The sequence below is a fragment of the Dasypus novemcinctus genome, chromosome 2 (assembly GCF_030445035.2).
Source record: "Dasypus novemcinctus isolate mDasNov1 chromosome 2, mDasNov1.1.hap2, whole genome shotgun sequence".
NCBI lineage: Eukaryota > Metazoa > Chordata > Mammalia > Cingulata > Dasypodidae > Dasypus > Dasypus novemcinctus.
Window position 1 is genome coordinate 135,198,435 of NC_080674.1, and position 19,063 is coordinate 135,217,497.

At 36.1% G+C, this 19,063-nt stretch overlaps 1 protein-coding gene across 1 annotated transcript in view; it reads right to left on the bottom strand.

Moving 5' to 3' along the window:
- FBN2 (fibrillin 2) overlaps nucleotides 1-19,063 on the bottom strand; it is a 266,741-nt gene that overhangs the window by 162,518 nt on the left and 85,160 nt on the right. The window lies entirely within an intron of this gene.

Here is a 19,063-nt window from a genome sequence, read left to right on the forward strand (position 1 = left end):
TCAATAGAGTAAAACAAGTACAGATATTAGAAAACTTTAATGTGCATAAGAGTCACCTGGACAGCTTATTAAACATGCAGATTTTGACTTTCAGTCGTTTCGGTACTCCACTTCTGCTTCAAACATGTAACAGCCACAAGTGACACATAAAAAGAGGAAAATAAAAAAGACCCGACTGGTTTTAAAATAGAGGTTAAATATTTCCTTGGACCAGAAACAGAATCGCAAAGCAGTGATCATTGTTGAAACTGTGGGTTTACTGGACTCCTTTCACAGAAGCCAGCAGTGGTGGTTAGGAGTTCAGAATTTTACCTGATGACAAGCTGATGTGAGAAGATACACACTAAACTAAAAGAAGTACAGGGTGAAGAGGAAGCACAGAGGAGAAAGAGGTCAGGAAAGGTTTGCAGGCGAAACTGCTAAACTGAAATGTAACTGACAGGCCTAAAACAGGCTAGGAAAATGAGATGGAATATTGTTCTCAGGCAAAGTGAAGAGCGTACACACTAAGATATGGAGGCAGTATGATTTACCTGAGGAACTAAATAAATGTTAACATGTCTGAATCAGAGTGCGCAGAAAGAAATGAGGCTAGAGAGATAAGCAGAAGATGATAGTGCAGGGATTATTTTGAGAACAGAATAAAATGGGGGAGGCTGATATTACCATATTTTTGTTCTAGGGGGATCACTGTGGCTGCGGCGTGAAGAAAGGACAAGAGGAACAAGTAGGAGTTAGGGAGGCCTCAATCAAGGAAAGCCATCACAGTAATCCAGAAGAGGGATGAGAGCAGTAAAGACACCAAAGTGGATGAATGCAAAATACATTTAGGAAGTAGAAGCCATCAAATATCTCAGTGATAAAATGGTTGTGTCAGAAGAGGGAGGTGTCAAGAGTGGTCCCCAGGTGTGTGTATGGGGCAAGAAAAGGGGCTGTGCCAATCTCTGAAATAAGGTACAGGAGAAATGAAGATGCAGTACATGTCGGATGGGCAGGAGGGAGCTTAAGACTCGGTCTGGGACATTTGAGGTTGAGACAACTCTGGGACATCACCCAAAGTGTACATGCCTGATAGGCAGCTGCATATACATGTAGGAAACCCAGGACAGAGACCCGTACTCTGTTTTGGGAGTTACATGCCAAGAAATGAGATAATGAGATTTTCTATAGGAAGTCGAGTAAGATAAGGAATAAGAAAAACCTATCTAGTTACCGTGATGAAATTCATTTCTTTTGGCTGGTACGGATATTACCTACATGGCAATGGGTTCTGGAGTTCTCTAGAAGTCAGAAGAGAGAACGTAGAGAATGGCTGCAGACAGCTCCTTAACAAGTTTGATACAAAAGAGAGAGGACAGTGGTTCAAGAGAAGATGGATAGAGAAAGATCTTTTTCTTTTTAGGATGATGGAAAAGACCAGGAGCTGGACAAATGATGGAAGCCTGTCATCTATCCTGTTATATCCATATTTTTGTGTTATTTCAGAGTTTTCATGTTTTATAAGGATTTTACTACAGTTTAATGATATATTCCTTCTTAGCCCCCTTTTCTATTTTTATTGAGCCAAGGAAGTACATTTCAAATAGTTTCTTTATGTTAACATTAATTAGCACTAAAGGAACTTTCTAATTAAGACTTTTTTGTCTACTTAGGCAGAATAATAGTCTTTTCAAAAGGGCTACTACTATAGCAATGTAATGCATGGTTCCCTTTTGGCCTCAAATCAATACTGCACCTTTCTAAACACTAATTTCAAGTAACTCAGGCATGAAGTAAGGGTGGTAAGAGGTAATGCCATTACAGTGCTTTTTAACATTACCATAACAGTTGGAAAGCAGTTTCTATTTCAAGATACATAAAAGTTACTAACAGAGTCAAACAACATGAGTTTAAGTTTCTGGTCTGCACCCCAAAATATTTCCTGGGAATTATAAGCATTTATAGCTTTGTTTTGTTTGCTTTTCTTTTTTCTTTTCTCTTCTTTTCTTTTGTATGTGTGTGTGTGTGTGTATGAAAGGGGGAGGAGGAGGAGGAGGGGGAGGTAAATAAGACCAAATTATTTACTAGTTTTAAAATACTGATGATTTAAAATGATAACTGAGCTTCTGCAAGAGAATACTTTTAACAATTGAGTGATGAACTATTAAAAACATGTCCTCTAGAATTTTTCTTTTATCCAAGAACTCCAGTTGTAGTTCTTCTACAACTGCCTTAAAATATTAAGATATGGGGAAGTTGATTTAAAAGGATCTTTTAATGCTAGGTAAAACAAACTTTTAGCAGTACAAAAGCCAAGAAATTACAAAGTTAAATTTACTATGCCCATTTGGGCTTGGCAAAGTTGCAAGAATTCAGAATTTTCTGTTCCCATTTTTCTTGTTAAGTGTCAGTACATTAAAGTTTAATCCTAAAACCCTGGGGATTTTTAAATGCATTTTGGCATAATACAGTAAGAATCTTCATTTAAAAATCTTGATCTTTTATTTTGTTATTCATTTATCTTGTATCTTCTGAATAAATGGTACCAAGTGAAAGAGAAATCTGTCCTACATTCCATTATAGAGTTATTTTGTAAATATGAATTAACCTCTGCACTTTTCATACTTATTGATATAAAAAGAAATAAAGTACATGAAAGTGGTACACTAGTAAGACACACATTAAGTTCAATTCTTACAAAGGAAGTTAATCTTCACATGGTTGCTATTTTTTTTTTGGTTTGGGTTGATTTTCTTTTTTTCCTGACAGATCCACATTCATATAGATCCAGTTTAAATTCAATATATAATTCCATATATACTGAACTACACAGATATCTGTATGGATACACAGAAATACGTTATGTAGGTGTGGGTATATGAGTATAGAGAGGTGACTAAGAAGGCTCAGCCTATGACATACAAAGGACACACTCTGAGCTGCTCAAGGGGGCGATGGAGTTACATAAATCCAACCAGAGTCTTTCACTGTCTTTCTCTGTGCCAAAATTCAAAATGGCTAACGGACGTCAGACAAAAACTGGGGACCACTGGAAGCTCACCAAGACTGACCACCTCATTAGGAACATACTCTTGCAGTGCTAATGCAGACTAATGTAGCCAGACTTATCAGCACTATACACTTCAGCTTCTGCTTTATGGCACAGGACAGAAGTGTGAAGTATCAGTAAGGAAGTTAACTGGACAGTTCTCATGGGCACCAAAAACATCTCAGGAATTCCTTTTCTTAAATTACTTCAGAGCACCTGTTTGATGACTTATTACAAAATTAAACCTCTGGCTGTAGATGTAGAATTATAAACCATGAGGATGGAAGTATTTTCAATATTTTTTACATTAACTTGACAGAACATATGGTCATAAGTATTTGAAACCCCTACGGTTCAAGCACAAAGCACATTTATTCTTTTTCTCACTGCCATTTCCACATGTCACACATTTTTGACTGGTTCTTTCCTGAACCTAGGCAGTTCTCATAGGTTTTCAGGTCCTTCTCAGATGAACAAAATGTTCACTTAATCTAACAATCACACAGCTCTGAGCTCTCATGCAGTTAAAGCTTCCCCAGCTTGAGGTTACTCTAGGCTTGGAAGCCTTTAGTGAGGGAGAGAGCAGAGTCTGCCTCTTTCCATTTTTTTATACTCCTTCCTCTACTAGCTTTCAGCTGATATGACTCTTTCCAAGGCTGCAATAAGGAGTGCAGAGGACAGGTATACGGGGAAAAATAACTCTTACTTGGTTGGTGGAGTTAAAATCTAACTGACTTTTTCTTCTCAGTCTTCTTTGCTGGTTCTTATCTCCTGGATCTCTAAATTTTGTAGTGTTCTAGGGCTCTGCTTTTGGACTTCTCTATCAAAATGGCTCCCTTAGTAATCTCAACCAGTCCCATGGCCTTAAAAATAACAATAAGCTGATGATTTACAAACGTGTATCTCTAGTCTCAGCTTCTACCCTGAACTTGACTCATTTATGCAACTACAAATGTCTACCTGAATGTCTAGAAGTTGTCTCAAGTTAACCCATCTAAATCTGAGCTCCTGATAGCTTTCCCCGCAGGATATTTTTCCTGCACATGTTCTCCATTTCAGGTCATGGCAACTTCACCCTTTCAGTTCCAAAAACCTTTGGAACAACTCGATTCTTTTCCTTTCCTACCCCATAAGTGATCTAACAACAAATTCTGCTCACTCAGTCTTCAAAATAACATCTGGAATTCAACCACTTCCCATCACTTCTACCAAGTCTCACCAAGTCTCACTTAGATTACTGTAATAGTCTAACTGGTCTCACTGTTTCCATACTTGCTCCACCCACAAGCCAGAGTAAACTTAAAATGAAGGTAAAAAAAAAAAAAAAAAGGTCAGAATATTTCAGTCCTCTACTCAAAACCCTTCAATGGCTCCCATCTCATGAACTCAAAACAAGGCCCAAGGTCCTTATCATGTTCTATAAAATCTCACAAATCTGGAGGCAGACAGCATCTTTAAACCCGCCTCTTACTCATCTGCCATGTGCCACTCTACTCCAACCACAGCGGCCTGCTGAATGCTTCCTCAACACCTCAGGCAAGCCCTGCCCAGGGCCTCTGCCTTTGCTGATGCCTCTGTCAGAAGCACTCTCTGCCCATCCCACACAGCCATGGCTTATTCCCGCAGCTACATCAGATCTTTGTTTCAATAATACTGTGCTGCTGAGATTTTTTCTGGTCACACTATTTCAAGTTTCACACACCTTCCCCCCTCACTAGCATTTTATAGGTCCTAACAGTCCTTGGTTTTTCTTACTTATTTGTTTATTGTCCATCCCTTGTCTCTATAATGTAATCCCTATAAGAGAAGGAATTTTTATCTTTTTTTGTTCATTATTTTGAACCCAGGGTTTAGAAGAGTGCCAAGAAATCAATAACCATTTTCTGAATGAAGGATTCTGGATTCGGTGCTTTCTGGGCATTGTGGTTCCAAAGCTTCTTGTTTTTTATAATGGGGGTGGGGGGGTAGTTACCTACTGATTTCAGAGATACCTTCTCTAGCAGCCCAAGGTTCTGATGGTCCCATGCTGGGGCCACCTGTCCTTACAGGCAGACCCCTTTAAGACCACCTAGCCCACCACCCTCCCTGAGGGCCTCCCTGGCAGGCAGGAAACTCGAGTGTCCTTGCCTTTCAAGCTCTGGACATTCACAACTTGAGACTTTTCAGGTGTGAATCACTCCAGTTCCTTCATTCAACAATACTTTCCAAAACCTAAATCGTCCCTACAATTCTCCTTTACCTCTTTAAGAATTTTCTCTTTCTCTTTTTTTTTTTAGAACAGCTTGGAAGTAAATGATGGGCCTCTGAGGGCACAAAAATCTACCCCTTCCTCTTTCCAGGTCTCTTCTTCCTCATCCCCTTACTGCTCACCAGAGAGTCCATACATATCTACTATTCCTAAAAAGAAAACAATTACAAAATTTTAATTACTTACTCAAAGAAGAGAAGATTCTAGAATATATTTTATTCACAAGATCCATGCACTTTCTTGATTCCAGACAGAAATGTTCATATTTAATTAGCCACTACAAACAAACACATTGGCGTTTCTATATACAAGTATACAAGATATGGAATGCAACACAATACTTTGTGGGGGAAAAACACCAAAAATAACAATCCCATCTTGAAGCTATAGAGAAACTAAAAACATACAAGAAATATTTTAAAATGTAAAATCAAATTTCAAATAAATGCCAGAATGCTATACTTCCTGTTTTTCTTTACTAGTTAATTTTGAAAAATATTTTTTCTATCATGGTAAATTAAGGAAAAATATTCCATGTGGGAGGAAAAATTATGATAATCTAATTTGTGAATGGCTCTATTCTATGAGTTTATTAACTTGAATTAATTTTCTAAGCTTACAATTAAATGTTCACAATATGGTTTCACTAAAGTACTAGATGAGAATTTTTTAGCAAACTTCAAATGTTTTCTATTATAAAATATCTTCAAGGGCTTCAAATCTGATGTGTTTAGAATCCAACAAAACAAGAAAGCAATTGCTGACATTTTTTTCCAAATTATCATTTAAAGAACATTAGTAGTATTTTTCATGTTTAAAACAGGGCCTATTTTTTCTAATGCAAACTTATGCTTTAAAAATAAAATATAATACTGCCTTCCATAGTCTGCACATCTCTTCTTTTTAAGTGCCATATTGATTCATATCCTGCATAGTATATTGATAGATGCGTAAAGACAGAACAACCTGGAATGATTTTAATGATGTTAAGAGAATTTTCTTTCTTCGTATTTCAGGAATGGCCAGGTTTACATTTGTGGTCTAGACAACAAAAGAAAAAGTGCAGTACCACAAGGAAGTGTAGGAAGAAATAACAGGAGATAAGATAGGTAAACCTAGAATGTATGACATTAAAGTTAAAATTATGATCTTAGCAGGCCATTCCTCTTCCTTTGGAACTCTCTGGCAAGCATTATACTGGTACTGAGTTCCAGTATGGAGAAGATTTATTTGTGGAAACTGAATAGCTGTTTTAAATTTTTCTCTAAAAATAATAATAATAATAACAATGAGAACAGTAATAATAGTTGTAATAATAATAAAGCTTCTAGTACCATTTCCCAAAACTCCAGTCACTCAAAAACCACAACTCCATGCCTAATCGCTATACCCTCAAATCACCAACACTACATTTTACTTAATATATTTCTAAACAGACACTAATTTTTGTAATTTTTATAATTTAATGTGAACTTTGTTTAATTAAGCACAAAGCTTGATGCGCCAGTTAAGTATTTTATTATGCACTAGTTATAATAAATTGTAACTATTAAATACTTAAGCAGTTCAATTATAACTATTAAAATAAAACTTGTTTGTCCATGGCCCACTTAAAATTATCTAGCCAGTCACTTAAGAAAATGGCTGTAGAATTACCTAGAGATGAGACAATTTGAAAGAGGCAGAGCAAAAATAGTGACAATTGATAATACTGGAAAACTACAGCCCACACCATCTCTCTCAGTAATATTTTATTAGATCACAGCTGTGCTCATCTGCTTACCTGTGTAACTATATGCTATCTATGACTAGACTGCAATGGCAGAGTTGAATACAAGTGGCAGAAACAGTGTGACCTGCAAAGACTAAAATAATCATCATCTGGCCCTTTACAGAAAAAGTTTGCTGATCCTCGATCTAGAAGGATTCTGCCTCGCAAGTGTCTTGAGATATTTGCTCCATTAAAAAACAAAAAGAAACTGGAAATCACATCATTTGGATGAGGTTTATGCAGTGCAGGCTCAGAATGCTCTTAGGAGAACCCATCCTCAAAAAGAATACCGACCCTCTATCAGAAGTTTGGAAAATGAAGGTGGGCATAAGTGTTTTAAGTTAAACTGAAATGCTAAACGATATTGATATCATTTTTGATTGTCTATTTTACTAGTTTTTTGATTAACCTGTCAAACTAATAGAGATTTTTGCACGATAAGAGGTTTTTATTACATTACTTAGCGCAGAGAAGACCAAAATGAAAAGGTGTTTTACTTCCATGTGATAGGACTATTGGGGCACACTATCACAAATGGGAGAAGGGGAGTTTTGATTTATAGTCACATTGTCTTGGTAAAGTTTCCAAGAATTTGCAAGATGTAATCTATAGCTCATTATTATGTTTACTCTTCATACTAGCTTCAGTTAAAACCAGTTAAATCTAGCCACACTAAATTTAATAGGATGACATACAGCTATTAGTAAATATTCTCCAACCTGTCTTCTGCCATTCACCAGAATTTTAGCCATGCTAGATGACACAAATGAGCAAATAAGCCCTGCATTTGCCCTATTTTGTTGCTGGTAAACTGAGACTGAAATATAGCTCAGATAAGATTCCACAGTCAAAGAAAAAGACACACTAAAGTGTAAAATATAAAACCAATACACACTAGCAAAACCAAAATTTACATAAGACAGAATAACTCAACTAATATCTGTACAATGGCATTAAAAGATATTTGCTCATATTGTAACTGTTTTTATTCATTTGTTTGTTTATTCACTTATTTACTGGTTTTCAAGTCCATGTCTTCTGAAATCAGGGCTATTTCAGGTAGCAGTCTTCTGAAAGTAAGAAAAACAACTATACAGGCATATTTTACCTGATATTGTGACCAATACAGGGTGACTATAGTTAAAAAGTTTTCAAAATCATTCACATTATCCTTAAAATATAATTATACTAAAATCGAATCTCAGTTTATTTTTATCTTTACTAAATTGCTTTCCTAAACTCCCAACAATGAATCTAAAATACATCAGCACTCCATAAATATTTTCACCAGCCTTTTCTATGGATGTTATTCAATGCCTGGAGAGTGATTGAAGTAAGGTCAATGAGTGACAGCACTCTCGAGAAATGCATTCCTGAATGAGGGTATTATATTTCAAGTTTTGTTACATTTTTACTTGACAGCAGGATATTTCTTTGGAATAGATTAATTTCCTTCAGGCACTGAGCCACGGTAATTTGTGATTCGTGACATAGCTTTTTCTTTCTCTTTCTCTCTCTCTTTCATTATCAAAAGTAGCTAAAGATATTTATGGAGAAAATGATAAAACTAGCATTTTATTTTGTTATTCTAGTTTGACCTGGATTATTGTTTTTCTATTTCCAATATGAAGCAGCAATTATTTAGGAATCAAAATGAAGAAATAATGAGGTACATTTCAGTATGTCTTTTATTTCCTCTAATAACAACATCCAAACATTCATCTGATCCTTTCATTCCATGGTAGAGTAGGTTTTTCTATCATTAACACACATCTGATTTTATGTCTCTGAGAAAGGTGTTTTGGAGACACTCAATTTTTCCAATGATTTTCAGCAGAAACTGAACTGCAAGAATCATGCAAATTACTTTGCCATGCTTCTTTCATATTTCAAAAAAAGGATTTCAGTATACAATGGCACTGGGGAAACATTAGATCCTAACATTGGGAAAATTTCTCTGAATGCACTAAAACACAATTTCCTGACCATTGTGTTAATCTAAATGAGTGTAATGTATCAAATCTTCTGAGTCTCAAATGTCCATTTCTGTAATTTGGGTAGAACTGAGGCAGGAAGGACTAAAAACAGCAATTGAGACCAGTCAGTAATTAAGGGATAATTTTAAATTTCTATTTCCACATCCTCCTCATTGTAGTGATGGATTGTGACCACTTCATTGTCTGACAAAAATTTTCAACCGGCTAGATAAATATAAATTCCAATGGATCAATTTTTTTTTAGGATAAAAGAATTTATGTTTTTTGGAAGCTGAACTAAAAGTCATAAATGAAATAATATATCAGAATTTTTAACAATTAATTTGTCTGTGCTATCCCTGCCTCTCTGTAAGAAATATCTAAATTGCCAAATGGGTTTACCTTATATAATACCCTTAAGAAACTTAGAAATAAAAAACAACTATTATCTATAATAAATATGAAAGCATTAACTTACTCAAGTTTACACTGTCTGTAAGTGGTGGAGCTAGAATAGAGAACATTTGGATCCCAAATCTTGGGCTATTAGCCATTATGTCCTCTTCCCTCTCCACATTTATTTTCTTCATTGTACTTAAAACTTAAATTGTCATTCCTCTCCACAATGATATCCCTGTTATTTGGGCTAAAAACGTTAAAAAAAAATAAATTTGTTATAAAAGAAAGTTAAAATGTGAACTGGATTTATTCCATATTTTGATACACAATCACATCAATGCTTTTCTTCACATCCTAAAGAAGATAATTTTGTTGGTTTCCTTTTGGAATATGATTTTTAACAAACTTCAAGTTCATAACAACGATGTTACTGCTGTGTCTCAAATAAGGAACTCTTTCTCTTCTAGCTTTCATAGAAAACTATGTGTTTGTTAACTTTCTATGTAGACCCATTTTGTTTAGGCTGAAATTAAAGGAGTGATGCTTCTTTGGTAACTCCCTATGAAATACTGCTGTTAGTTGACTAATAATGTCAAGATAGCCTCCAAGTCATTTAACACATGGTTTAATAGTGGAAGTCATTTGTGGGAAGAAATTAAAAAAAAAACAACTTTAGGGTGGCAACTTCTGATACATATGCTAGGAAGTGGTATGGGGAAATTTTGCCTTGTATGTCAGCTTTGGGCTGCTGTTCAGCTGCCCCTCTGGAATTCCTGTCATTTTTCTTCCCCTTTCTCACCTTCTTGGATGTGAGGTTTCCAATCATGAGACAAGGTGTGGGGAGGGGGGACAATGTTCTAAAAAGCTCAACTGAAAAAACCACTACCAGTTTAGCACATGTTCAGTATGCTTTTCCCACAAGGTTTATGAAGGCAAAAATACCACAGATTTCCATTTTCTATGTTAACTCATAATAAACCTTGTCCAAATTTGCATTAAATTTCTAAGCTACTCAATGCTCTGCCTCCCAAGATAAAAAGATCATGAAAAGCAGATCCCTTAAAGAATGTTTACTATCAATTTATCTGATTATAAACAATTATCTATTTTACATGCTGAAGCAAAAAGTGATCCTGAGGGATGTCATTTGTGTTTAGCACATGTGGGAAAGTATAGCAAGTTGAAACCGACTTTGATACTCCAAGCCAACAGTTCCATTAAAGGAAGAAAGTGTGGAAATTTTTGCAGGATCTTGGTTTTCCTGTATGATTTCTTAATCTGAGTAATAAACCCAGTGCCTCATAAAAGTGACCTAAAGAGTAATCCAGATCTATTTAGCCGTTTGAGAATCACTCATCAGATGCTTCTGTACCAATCTAGGAGGAGGGCTAGGGTTCATACACAGGCCTGGGACGAGGCTACATCTACGTCACCAAACTACTCAGAATATGAGATGTTTTGTTCCTCAATTAGGCAAGCCAAACAAGCCATAAGCATACTAACTTCATGGTTAATAAATATCCCTCTGGGAAATCAAAGGGACCCTACCTCTAGGATGTAGCTGGCTCTAGCTTGAAGAGGCTATCTGGTACAATATTGCATCAAGTAGATGTGTCTGAAAGTCTGCTGTAAACTAGCCAGACCAACAGGTAACATCTAGTTACCCCCAAGCAAAGCCATGGTTGCTTGGGTGAAGGAGAAGAGACACCAGCTAGGTGACACCAATCGGGATGAGGAAATATGCTGCCAACACACAGATGACAGTGTAGTCTCTACTGCAGAACAGCTGTGTCTGAAGAGATAAGACACATATATCTGGTAGACCCCAAAGAGATCTTTTAAAGACTTCTCCTGTGATGAGACATTGTGATACAGTGGAAAGAGAATAAACAAACAGCCAGGAGATGAGTTCCTGGTCCCAAATCTATTACATCTGGCTAAGTGATCTTGTAGAAATAACTGCTCCATGACATCCAGTTATGTTCTTGGAAAAACGAGGGCACTGAGTCAGGTCTTTAAAGTTTCTTCCAGATGTAAAACTGAGAAAAGTCTGATATTCTGGGACTCTTTGGATCTTTGGGTTACTATACTCCTTACCGTTTGGCCATTAAAGAGCTACACTGGCATGCAAAAGTCTTCACCTGGGCCACCACAAGAATTATGCTGCCATCTCCACTTCCTATTTCCTTGGTGCCCTCAGACTGATTTCCAAAGTGCAACCCAAAATAATCTCTCGCTTTTAAAAAAAAAATAATCTTAATAGCCATGTGACTACCTTTGGGAATGGTTAACCTATGACCTCTGGACTCAGACTGGCATGGGTTTGAATCCCTTGGGCAGAATACATTAACTTCTCTGTGCTTCAGCTTCCTCATTATGAAATGTGGATAATACGAGAATCTCCCTCATAAGGTTTTTGTTAGGATTTTAATATGCTAATGCAAGAAAAGGGCTCACCACACTGTTGGAAACAGAATAAACAGTCAATAGAACTTAGCTATGATTATTATTCACTGAACATTTTTGTGGAGAGGGCAAAAGGGAATCTTCTTGCAAACTAAACTGTTCTCTGTCTGCTTTGTGCATCCCTGATTCTAGTTCTGCCGGTATGACTGTCTCCATTTAGTCTGTCTCCTCATCAAAACATGTAAAGCTTCTACTTGACCTTCAAGTGTAGTGCAAAGGCCACTCTTCCTAATACCCTCAAGCAAAAGCCTTCTGAACATCTGCTCATCCATCATACCAAGGGTTGGAGAGGATGTGATCCACAGTATCTCTTTTGTGTTTAACAGGAATATAAAATGGTGCAGCCACTTTGGAAAAGAGTTTGGTATTGTAGTTTAAAACTGAATGTTTATACATCCTATGGTATAGCAAACATAATAGCAAGCCTTGCAGAAGAGACACATATAACAACTATTTACAATAGGAAAAATCAAGAAACAACTCAAAGGCCATCAGAGGGAAACTGGGTGAGCAAATATACTATGATACATACACATGACAGAATATTATATCCCTTTCTAAGAAAGAACTAGAGCAACCTGTGACCATGTGGATGGATTATATCAATATATAATAAGTGAATAAAGTTCCACATATCAAATTCTTTGTGCAAAGTAAAAAAAATGCAATAATAGTAATAATAACAATGATAAATGGAGTATCTATAGATGTAATAAAACTATCTAAAAAGGAAAGTAAGGTAATGTGGAATCCTAGAAACAAAGAGATGTTTATGTAGGGTGGAGGCAGAACCATGGGTAGATGTAGGTTATTGCCAATATCCTTGCTTTTGTTTTTGGTGGTTTCATGTGTACTTATTACATTATTTAAAATAAATGAATATAAGCTGCCATTGTGACATAGTATTATATCATAAGACAAATACTAAGATTTATACAATATTTTGCACCTGAGGAGAAACCCTAAAATAAATAAATCAATGCAAATGCCATAAAGTAGAGGAAAAATACAGCATGTTCTTCTCCTTTGAAAGTCCTAACCTAATTGGAAAGGAGCAGTAAGCTGTTTGATTCCTATGCAAAGTTCTAATTTCACTGGGCTATGAAGCTTATTTGAAGTTGGCAACCAGGATTTTGTCCCCTTTCTTCATGAAATAGCTCCCACATACACCCTTTTAAATATTACTTGCACATTTTCCAAAAGCAAATTATAATCATCTTCACTGTGTAAGTATTGTCTCTGATCTCTCCCTTGTTATTTTATGTCTACTTCAAGTCATCGAATATATTTTAATGAGATATTTTTCCTGTTGACAATTAATAGGAGCATTAAAGTCAAACAATTTCATTTGATGCTTCTAAAATTGTATTGATATATAAAAGTAATAACTTTAAGATTAACTGAACTTCTGCTGAATTCCCATATTTTTATTCCATATTCGGTAAGCATTAGGTGTGCATCTATTGTTTGCCTGGCAGCATGGAATGTGCCAGGAAACACACTTAGTGTTCTGGGGAAAACAGAAGCACCAGAGAAGGTTTATCCACACTGAAACAGAACCACCAGGAGGGAAGAGGATTCTACTACAGGAATTCATTAAGAGCATTTAAAAAAGTGACAAATGAATAGGATTTCCCCCACCCCACCTTAATCTCTGCTTTTAATTTAATTATTTTGAATAGGTAATAATACATTTACATAGTTCAAAGTTAAAATCTTTTGTTAGAGTACCCAGTGAGAGGTCTCCTTCTCATCCCTTTCTCCAAGCCAATTTCTATCTCCTAAGACATCCAATGACATCAGATTTTCTTCATGTCCTTCCAATGACATTCTATCCATAAATAAATAAACAAATGCTTTTCTTTTCTCTTTTCATTTTTGTGAAAATGTTTTGACTTGCTTTTATAATGTCGCAATATATCTTGAACATATTTTTATATATAAAGTGCCCAAATTCTTCTTTCATGGATGAACAATTTTCCGCTGTGTCTATATTCCATAATGTAATCAGGCTATTATTATGTATAAGTTGTTTACTATATTTTGCTATTACAAAACAAAGAGAATGAATCACCTTGTAAGTCCACCTTTAAAAAAAAAAACGAATATAGGGCAAATTCTTAGAATTAATGGATCAAAGGTTAGGTGTCACTGTAATTTTGAAAGATACTTCTGAATTGACCTCTATAGAGGTGGTACCAATTTTAGACAGTAATTTACTAGGGCATCTATTTCCCAACACCCTCAGCAACATAGTTTTCCATCAAAGTTTTAATTTTTATCAAATTTATAGATAAAAAATGATATGTCAAGTAGTTTTACTTGATATTTTCTTATTCTAATTAAGGATAAGCATGTTTTACTATATTTATGGCCACTGGTATTTCTCTTACTGTGAACAGTCAACTCACATCCTTGATCATTTTTACCAGCTATTTCCTTATTGATTTGTATTATTTCTTTATATAATTGGAAATTTGTTCTTTTTTTTTTTAAAGATTTATTTATTTATTTATCTCCCCTTCCCCCCCCATCCCCATTGTCTGTTCTCTGTGTCTATTTGCTGCGTCGTCTTCTTTGTCTCCTTCTGTTGTTGTCAGCAGCACTGGGAATCTGTTTCTTTTTGTTGCATCATCTTGCTGCGTCAGCTGTCCGTGTGTGCGGCACCATTCCTGGGCAGGCTGCACTTTCCTTCCTGCTAGGCGGCTCTCCCTATGGGGCGCACTCCTTGCACTTGGGGCTCCCCTATGAGGGGGACACCCCTTCGTGGCACGATACTCCTGTGTGCCTCAGCACTGCATATGGGCCAGCTCCACATGAGTCAAGTAGGCCCGGGGTTTGAACTGTGGACCTCCCATGCGGACCTCCCATGTGGTACATGGACGCGCTAACCACTGGGCCAAGTCCGCCTCCAGAAATTTGTTCTCAGCAGTATTAAAAGTTGCAAATGTCTTTCTTACTTTACCATTTGTCTTTCGTTCTTTGCAATGTGCTTTTTTCTCTTATTACCATGCAATTTATTTTATGTAGTTGAATTTACCAACGTATTTTTTCTCTTATCTAAGACTATATAAAAATTCCCCCATGATTACTTGACATCACTGTATTTCTTTTGTTGATATTTATAACTCTGATCCATTTAAATTTTATTTTGGTATACAGTATGATGTATAGAGCCAGTTTTTTTTTCTCAAATGATAACTAGTCATCCCTGACACTCTTCATTGTACAATCTATCTTTTGTCCCTACAGCTTTAAATGCCATAGATTAGAGTTATTTTAATGCAATTTCTATTGTGTTTCATTGGGCTAGTTATTTGCATGCTATTACCATAGTACTTTAAATATTTTAGCTTTTTAACATGTTTTAGATTTTAGAAGGACTAGTTTTCTACTCTACTTTTTAAAAATTAAATTCTTGCCTGCTTTTACCTTTCCACAGGAATGGTAGAATGCCCTTGTCATTCTAAAACTGTTTCTTTACTGTATTGCTATTGACTACCTTCTAGGAATAAAGATGGAAATTCATTTCCACTTCCTTACTCCAAACTCAATTCTCCTTGATTTGCAATTTTAATTCTAAAGTCACAGTAAATGGACTGTTTTAGCATAATGGTACAGAATAAGTTTTCATTTTAATGAACAGAAAATATAACAAAAAGCCACTGCCTGTATAACTTTTACATCAGCCACAGAGAGGCAGTGTAGAGGGAAGATTAGCTTTTTCAAGACTTATCCCTTGTGGGCCAACCTCCCACAGGGCTTAAGTAAGTCTGCCTGTACCGTTTTGGATCTGGGTTGAAAACACTGATCTGCCAGGTCATGCATATGTGACCACAAGGCTTGGACCCCTAAACTCTGATGACATGAAGGGAACATTCCCCCAGTCTTGAAGGCTGAGGTAAAGAAACAGGGCTGGAGTCAAGATTTCATATTTGTTCAGCCCCCATCATATCAGGGAAGGAGGACAGTGCTTTCAGGCAGCTTACAAACCCCACAGGCAGTGCCAGGATCACCTTGCTAGATCCTAAGGCATTACCACAAAATGCTGCCAGCAACAGGAACACTGCACTCCTGGTAAGGTTCCTGTCTCCAGGAATTTTACCCTAAAATGCAGTTCTTGGACTGGGGTCTGTGCTTCCTGGTCATTCACCGATGGTTGCTCAACAACATCACCAGCTGAGAGCAAAGGCTAAGGGCAGAATTCTGGCTTAACCATTTCCTACCTGCATAATCTTGAGAAAGTTACTTGGCCTTTCTGTGTCTCCATTTCTTCATCTGTAATGTGGGTTAATAATAGTAATCCACATCAGAGCATTGTGATAATTTAATTAGATAACCCATGTAAAGAGGTTAAATATTGTCTTGAACATGATAAGAGCTCAATAAATATTAGCCATCATTGAAAAATGATATTATTTTTGCATTTATAACCTGCTGGCTGACTCATATAAAAAATAACTAAAATACAATGTGATAAGCATCATGATAGAGAAATAAATTATGGGGCAAAAAAGCAAGTTTAGTTTAGAGGTCATGGCTTCCTTACAAGTGAGAAGAGCTATATCATGCAATTATGTTTTAACTACAATGTTGTAAATTTCTTTTTTAAAGGATTTAAAAGACATCAATTTACATGACTTTTAAATTGATGAACCTGAAAGTATTTTATGTTTCTAATGTTTACAATATCCTTGCAACACTCTCAAATTTAATGTGTAGTTTTCCCTTTGAGAAATAGTCAATGGATTTATTTATATTTATTTTAAAGTTAATACACTTTTGGTAATATGAGTAAAAGGCAGTACACTTTTCAGTTTAGTACAGAAAGTTTATTTTCCATGGTTTTTCAAATCAGTTGGAACAGCAGCCAAAGATACTGTGCCAAAAAGTTGCATGAGCATAAATAAATATATTTCTTGTCACAGATCTCAAACAACAAAATGCTGTGGTAATGGACCAAAGTTGAAGACTTCAGAATAAATTGCAAACAACTATTTGACACATAAAGAGCCATTGAAGGGAAACTTTCCAATACAATGATGCTCTTTTCCTGCTTTCTATTTAAGCCAGGAAAAGAATAACTAGCTCAAGGAATGTTAAAGAAGGTCTAGTATGAAGGGAGATCATACAAGGACATCTGGCATCTACTTGTATTTTATCGACGTGGAATGAAATTAAAAATAATTTGTTTTATTTTAACAAAGAAAAATGCTGGACAGTATTCCAATATACCATTTCATATTATATTGATGTGTTTTGCTTCCCTTCTTCATTTAAATCAAACTAATATTTGATATTAATGAATATTTGAATAGAATGAGTAACTGAAACAACCTTCTCTTTGAATGTGATGAAATGGTTTACTCCACCAAAGAGCCATTTTGCCCACCAGATGACAGTGTTAGGAAATTAGATTTTGAAACCAATCTGGTCCAGAAGAAATAAGCTGTGGTTTCAGTGGGCATCGTGACAGGCTTTGTGGAATTGACATCCTAACTGAGTGAAGATAAAAATGAACTGATTCTTCTCTACACACAAGCACACATACAGAAGTGTACATTTCTTTCTACTTTGGGCTCAGAGTTATAGCATGAACAGGAATCTACGAATATGAGAAATAAGAACCTCATGGGAGAATCAGCCAGGCCCGGACGTTCTATTTTTAGGTTCAGTTCACTTAATATGGAGAAATAGAGTAGTCATATATTTCTAACATTAAGTTAGGAGATGAATGCCTTCCCCTCCTCACTTTTTTTTTTCTTCCATTTTAGTATAAACTGAATATGCTCAGCACAGCAAGTCTTTCAGGATAAAATCTTGGTTAAGGAGCCATCCCAGTCAAGAGGCAGAGGACAACACCTTCTTTTAAATAGAGAGCTAAGGTCCCTAAACTTAGAAGCATCACCTGCAGGTTATCAAAGAGGGACAATGACAAGGGAGCTCTAAAGATCCCAAATTGAATTTAATATTTATGCTTTTGATCTCTTGATAGCAACCAAAGTAAAATCAAATTTTTAAGAAAATGAAAATTAGTCAATGAAGGAAAAATTCCCTTGGTGAGGATGGTTGGCCTCTTATCAAATTTTAACTCTGGCCCCACATTTTGCCTTCTTTTTGAAAGTTCAGCTGTCCCGGCCAGCGGGCGATCAACGGGAGCTTTAGATCCTATGAGGGAAGAATGGTATGGGACAAGAGACACAAAGAACGACAGCAAGACAGTATTCTGATCAAGCTGCAAAGTTTTATTGAGGGGACTGAGCATATATACTCTAGGGAGGAGGGGGGTGGCGGGTAAGGATAGGTGAAGGTCTGGGATTGGCAGCTGCTGTTGCTAGGGCGGAAGGCAGATTTGAGGTAAGAACTTTTGGCGAACTGGTTCTGTAAGGAAGGGAGAGGGTGACCTAAGCTATTGTTTTATCAGCCCCGGCGGCCATGTTACCGGCACTGCTGAAAGGGAGATTCTATGCATGCTGCCTTAATCGCCCACAACATTCAGCCAAGTCAAAGAAACTAATTTATTATATCCCCCCCTCCCAATTAATGAACACATATTTATTAGGAGCCTACAATATGCCAGGTACTGTGTTAGGCTCTGTAATACAGCACTAAACATACAGACTCTCCTTCCTCAAGGACCTTACTCAAGGGTTGGAGTGAGACAGTTACACAAACAAGCACAAATAAAAAAGTCAATAACACAAGTTTTAAAAATTATTACACTGACTTTCCAATTTCTTGTTAATGATGCCACCCTTTCCCCAATCACATAGACTCAAAATTTTGGAGTTAACTTTCTTACCTCTGAAGCAACCCAGTAACTTTGAGGCTAACAAAGGTTTAGCAAATTTCACTACATACAAATAGAATTATGAAATTTGCTATGATAAAAACAGAAAGGGCATCATTAAAAATAAATCTCCCAATACTTTCGTATTTTATATATGTAATGTACATAAATAGTTAAAATACCTTACCTTTAGCAGTTGGTCCAAAGTCATCACCCACAGTTAAATTTTTGTTTTGAGCAAATATTAATTTAACTCTGATACTATATAAACTATGCGTAAACTGACTACAATTCAAAACTGTTACTAAGTGCAGCAATAGTTTACAGTCTTACCAGACACATTATGCCACCGATTACATTTAATTATTTTATCTAAGTAAATATC